The 6,061-nt window shown below is 38.9% G+C and overlaps 1 protein-coding gene and 1 pseudogene across 1 annotated transcript in view; one reads left to right on the top strand and one right to left on the bottom strand.

Moving 5' to 3' along the window:
* Nucleotides 1–6,061, top strand: part of LOC102850783 (protein FAM19A1-like) — a 1,008,886-nt gene that overhangs the window by 307,885 nt on the left and 694,940 nt on the right. The window lies entirely within an intron of this gene.
* On the bottom strand, nucleotides 4,712–5,238 carry LOC102856523 (annotated as a pseudogene).

Raw genomic sequence — 6,061 nt, 5'->3', positions numbered from 1 at the left:
TTCCAGTCACCCATTATTATCAATGCATCTTGATTGCATGTTCAATCTATCTCCCACTGTAAGAGTTGGTAGAAATCATCTATTTCTTCTTCTTTGGCTCTGGTTGTTGGTGGTCTGGTGATAGTGGTATTCACTGGACTCCTTGTAAGCGTATGGATATAATCCTGTCACTCACAATGGTGTACTTCAAGATGGATCTAGAAATTACTTTTTTAACTATGAAGGCAACCCCATTTTTCCTCATCTTTTCATCTTCGGAGTAATATATCGTATGATTATCTGACTCAAGATGCCCCATGCCAGTCCATCTCATCTCTCCAATGCCTAGTATGTCAATATTTATGTGTTCCATTTCTTTCATAACAATTTCTAATTTTCCTACATTCATGGTTCTCACATTCCATGTTCCAATCACTAGTGTCTGCTTACAACTGTTCCTCCTCCTTTGTATTTCCATGCTTGAAAGTTCTACCTATGTTGCCCTTTCTGTTCGCCTACATGTGTGTTCTGTTCTATGAGAGTATTCTACTCTTTCAACTGACTCAAGAAAACAGCACAGTAACAATAAAACCACATGCATTTTCAAGTTTAATACCCATAGATTTAATTAGTCTAACTCAACACTGTAAGAAAAGGTTTTTGAATTGTCAATAAATTGATCTTTCCACGTTTAAAGTCTTCTGCAAAGCTTTCAGAGGCCTCAAAAATCAAGAAAGTACAATCTGAGTTCTTAATATTCTGCTGACTCAAATCACTTGAGCCTTTTCTCTGCTTTACATTTTACACTCTATATCAGACTTTCATTGTGAAGAATAATTCCTGCCACATATCCATCTAAAGCCAGACATCATGGTGGATACTTCTGTGTGTCTACCATACTCATTCTTCTTTATCCAGACACCTAATATGTCTTGGCTACTATTATTTCCTTTCCCTCTCCCTCCCTTCCTTCATGTATCTATTTATCTCTGCAATCATCCATCCATCCATCCATCCATCCATCCATCCATCCATCCATCCATCCAACCAACCCAGTTGAACATCAGTGTGTGATAGATCCTCTAATAAGAACTCTGGATATATTTAATTGTTCCAGCCTGAAGAGGAAATCTGTGCTTTGGGGAATGATGTGTTAGTTTCTCACCTTGTTAGAAGTTGGCTTCTTTAAAATACATAATGTGCTTGGCCCACAGAATATACTCCTGAAAATCATCTGTCCTTCTTCTGTGGATAATTAGCAGATTCTCAAAAATGTGTGAGACTTGTGAAAAAAATGAGTCAGGCCAGTTTGGCTTTCCTAGATGTTCATACATCCTGTCATTAAGCCTGAACTTCTCTGTTTTGTGCCAGACTTTTCTTGGAAATTGGTAGGCCTATCTTTGCAACAGTGTAAGCCTGGATACTATTCTAAATTCATTTTGGCTATTATAATTTAATGCAGATAACAAATACAAAACAACCATCACATCTTTGAATTGTTCCGCATATACTGTAGCATAATTTTCTGCTGATAAGCAGCCTTTAAAAGTAATTTTTAAATAACCTATTTATTGACAAATAGCATACACAAGCACACAAAGTGTAAATGTACACATGAATAAATAATTACCAAGTGATCACAACTATCAAGAAATAAAATATTAGGGAGCTCTGGTGGTCTAGTGGCAAGAAGCTGTGCTGCAATCCTGAAAACACGTGATTCCAATCCACCAGATGCTCCGCTGGAGAGGTAGTCAGTCTCCTCCTGTGCCAGTCAGATCTGACTTGATACCTAACAAGAAAAAGGGGGAAAAAAAGGAAAGTAATATGACTAGAAACTTAAAGCTTTTCTCAGGACCTTTCTTATCACCTCTCTTCTTCAGATTATTTTCTTCCTTTTGAGCTTAATATTATGAACACAGTATTCTTTTATTCAGCACTATGCTTATAAAATTGATTGTGTTGAGTAACATTGTAGTTTATCATTACATGGTATGAATGCATGTAATTTTAAAAATCATCTATATTATTGATTTTGAGTTTGAACTATTACAAGTAATTTAGTTCTATAGAGATGGAGCTGACCCATAGCTGATTCTCAGTGGTTTTTCAGTGGTAAGTAAATCCCACGATAGGAGACTTCTCATAGTTTTCCTGTAGAGTAAATGCTGGATTTGAACCCCATGCCTTTGTGTTGGCAGTGTAGCTCTTTACTACTAGGCCACCAGAGCTCCCTTTACAAGTAATACTGCAGTGGATTTTCTTGTGTGAATTTTGGAAAACATGGCATGTATACCTAGGAATGGAATGATGGGAATGATGAGCATTGTATGGGCTAAGACAAGGTTCATATCATTGTTCACAGAGACACTTAGAAACAACAACTAGTGGAGCAGTGGATAAACATTTGGCTGCTAACCAAAAAGGGCAATGATTCAAACCCACTACCTGTTCCTTGGGAGAAAGATGGGCAATCGACTCACACACAGACTGCTATAGAGGCCATTGATTTGGTTCTGACTCATAGGAGCCATACGTACAAATGAATGAAACACTGCCAGACTCTCCATCACGCCCACAACTGTGGTTACGTGTGAGTCAGCTGTTGCAGTTCTGGGTTAGTTCTCAATGAGAGTCTTCACTATTTCACTGACCTGCTTCTTTCCTCAACAAGATATCCCCTAGTGAATAGTCCGTCCTGATAATTTGTAAATACAATAGCCTCAGAAACCCAACGAAGCAGTTTTACTTAGTCTTAGAGGGTCATTATGAGTTAAAAAAATGACTCACTAACAATATGTTTTTATTTGCAGTGGATTGCTCAGGTTCACTTGAAAATGTCAAGCATTTTTATGTAATTATTCCTTTAGCTCTACATTTTTGCCATCAATTGTTTCTGTCATTCTTTTTCCCCATTTTAATCTTTTAAAATGAGTATTATGATGCTATTTTTGCTTTAACTTGCATTTTATTAATTATTAATTACTTTAAACGCTTACTATATACCTGTTGGTCACTGGGATAGTCTGTTTTGTGAGTTTTCTATCTAAATGCAAATTTGCAATGGGATATCTCACTTTGTTTTGTTGATTTGTAAGAATTATTTCGTATTTTGTTATACAACTATTATCTTTGTTGCATATTCTAGGCAGTATCTTAAGAGTATTGCTTGATTTTAAAATGGAAATTTTTAATTTTAATATTGTCAAATTTCTTAGTGGACTCTGTCCTATTTTGGAATTCCTGCTAGTCTCAATTTCAAGACTGTACAAGAGTTTAGCTGGTTTAGGGGTGGTTGCATATGAAGTCCACTAACTCCACAAAGAAAATGAGTCCCATCAACATCAACAGCATAAAACTAAATCCTTGTTGCATGGTCCTTGCACATACTTCTGTGTAGTCTAACACCGTCCATCTCTCTCAGGGCTCTTGCTACTACTAAGTCTGCTAATTCATTCCAACGGCTACACAGAACTCACTTACCATACTCTTCTCCTCCTCCTGCTCCTCCTCCTTTTCCTCTTCCTCCTCCTCTCCTTCTCCTCCTCATGACTTATAGCAACCCTATGAACAAAAGGCCTGGAACCCCTCTATATACAACTATTGACATTTATCAAAGTTCTTAGAGTTTCTGGAGGAGTGTTATTTAGGAAGTGAGTGGCACGCCTGCTTCCAAACTTGTCATAGTATGGTATTGTTTTTATGTGCCATTGGGTTGCCTGCAATGTATAGCAACCCTATGCACAGCAGCTCTGAACCCTTCCCTGTCCTGTGCCAGTCTCAATAATTCTGGCACACCAACCCCCATTGCCGTAATTACTGTATCAATCCATCTCGTCCAGGGTCTCCCTCTCCTATACTGTCCATCTATACTTCTAAGCATGATGTCCTTCTCCAAGGACCAATTTCTTCTTGCCATGTGCCTAAAGTAAATGAGATGGAGCTTCAAAATCCTAGCCTCCAAGGAGAGACTTGGTTTCACCCTCTCCAAGACAGACCTATTTGTTTTATTGGCATCCATGGTATGTTCAAGACTCTTCTCCAGCACCACAACTCAAAGGCATATATTTGTCTTTTGTCATCCTTTGTCACTGTTCAACTCTCTGAAGTATAACAAGTAATTGAGAATACTATGGCTTGGATTAGGCACACTTTTGTATCTAGACTGACATTGTTGCTCTTCGCCTCTCTGGAGAGGTCCATGACAGCAGATTTCCCAGTGCAATTCGTCTTTTGATTTCTTGATTGCTGGTGTTAAAAGTGTTGTTTGTGGATCCAAGCAAGTTGTAATTGTTAACAATCTAAATCTCCTCTTCTTCTGATATGGTGCTGTCAATTGGCTCAGTGGTGAGAATCTTTGTCTTCTTGATGTTGAGCTTCAATCCATATTGCACACTACAGTCCTTGACCTTTTGCAGCAAGTGCTTCAGGTCCTCCTCAGTTTCAGCAAGCAAAATTTTGTCATCTGCATGTAATAGGTTCTTGACATACACACCAACAATCATGAGTTTGTTTCTAGACCTTTAATTCAAGTGTATCTGTCATCTTTCAAAGACCTCTATCCTTGTATTATATATTCATAATATTTATTAAAATATTTAGTAGTGGTTTGACCATTCATCATTCTTATATATATATCTTAAGATAACATATGCACTATATTATTCTCAATGCACTGTACTTTTTTCCCCCAACACTCAATATGATTTTAATAACAGGGCAGGATCTGGGGTTAGTTCTTGCAGCCACAGCTGACTCTTTGGTCACAGGCCTGCTCAAACTTGGAGCACCTGGAGCAGACGTAGGGTTTTGTGTTGCTGTGTGGGATACCTGGCCTCTTGTCGAAATGCCTGTCGACTTCGTAGCCCTTGCACATCGCTAAGAGAAGCACGGTGCTGCAGGCCTTGGGCAGTCCAAGGCCTGCTGGTCAAAGGTGAGGATCTTGCCTCCGTCCTCGAGGATGTGGCTCTGGCTCTGGCTGTTCACACACATGCCTTCAACTAGGCACCTTATGAAACCACATATCATCTGTCATGATCCCCATCACAACAGCTGTCTTGTTTTCCTGGCCAGAAAGTTTCATCTTTCAGATCATCCGAGAAAGGGACAGGGGTGGCTGGTTGGTGCAGCTCGTGAACAGCCTCTTCAACACAACCTGGTTGAAGAGGGGTTGGCTTTCCTGACCAGGAACCTGTCCTGGCTCTTGGGCTCCTTGTGGCAGACCTTTGGGTCCTTGTTGTGGCAGATGTCAACTTCCATGGTGGCACCTCCTGTTCAGTCAGGTCCAGAACAGTGCACTGTACTTTTAAAAACTTAAAGAATTATTCTTGGGGTATCTTCCAAACAATGGATTAGCTGGGTCATATGGAATTTCTATGTTCAGCTTTTCGAGGAAATGCCAAATTGCCTTCCAAAGTGGTTGTACTATTTCACACTCCTATCTCACCACATCCTCTCCAACATTTATTACTTGCTGTTCTGTTTTATAGAATTTTGAGAACATGGTGGTGAGGATTTTTGAGCACTCTATTCCCTTCTGCTTGTCTTTCTTATGTGCTGGTAGGAGAAAGTTAAAAAGCTTAATTTCCCACAATACTTGCTGGGTTAACTATTCTGAATGGTTTTTGGATTTATTAAGGAATTTTAAGAATGATTTTTATTGTTTTAAATTAAGGCTTACACCATCTATTTTGAAAGTTCTTTCCTGTTTTAAGCAATGCTTTCCAATGTCTTTTTCCATGCAGTCTTTTAAAACTAGCACTTTGTATATGTTTTATATTTACAGAAGTAATCCTAGCTCTTCAGTGTAATCCTTGTGTTTTCTTGAAATGGTTAAGAGAAGCAGCAATACACCTCTCCAAATCTGTATTACTTGCTCATTTGCAATGAGAAAAGAGTCACAGTAAATTACGGTTTTGGTTTGGGTTTTTTTGTGGTTTTTTTTTTTTTTTCACTCCAACAGAGAACTGCCAGAAGTCCAGGCTGGCTTTAGAAGGGGCCGTGGTACTAGGGATATTGTAGCTGATGTTAGATGGATCCTGGCTGAAAGCAGGGAATACCAGAGGAATGTCTATCTGTGTTT

The sequence above is a fragment of the Elephantulus edwardii genome, unplaced genomic scaffold (genome assembly GCF_000299155.1).
Source record: "Elephantulus edwardii isolate Elephantulus edwardi_28Jun2011 unplaced genomic scaffold, EleEdw1.0 scaffold00177, whole genome shotgun sequence".
Lineage (NCBI taxonomy): Eukaryota > Metazoa > Chordata > Mammalia > Macroscelidea > Macroscelididae > Elephantulus > Elephantulus edwardii.
This window is presented reverse-complemented; position numbering and strand designations above follow the sequence as displayed.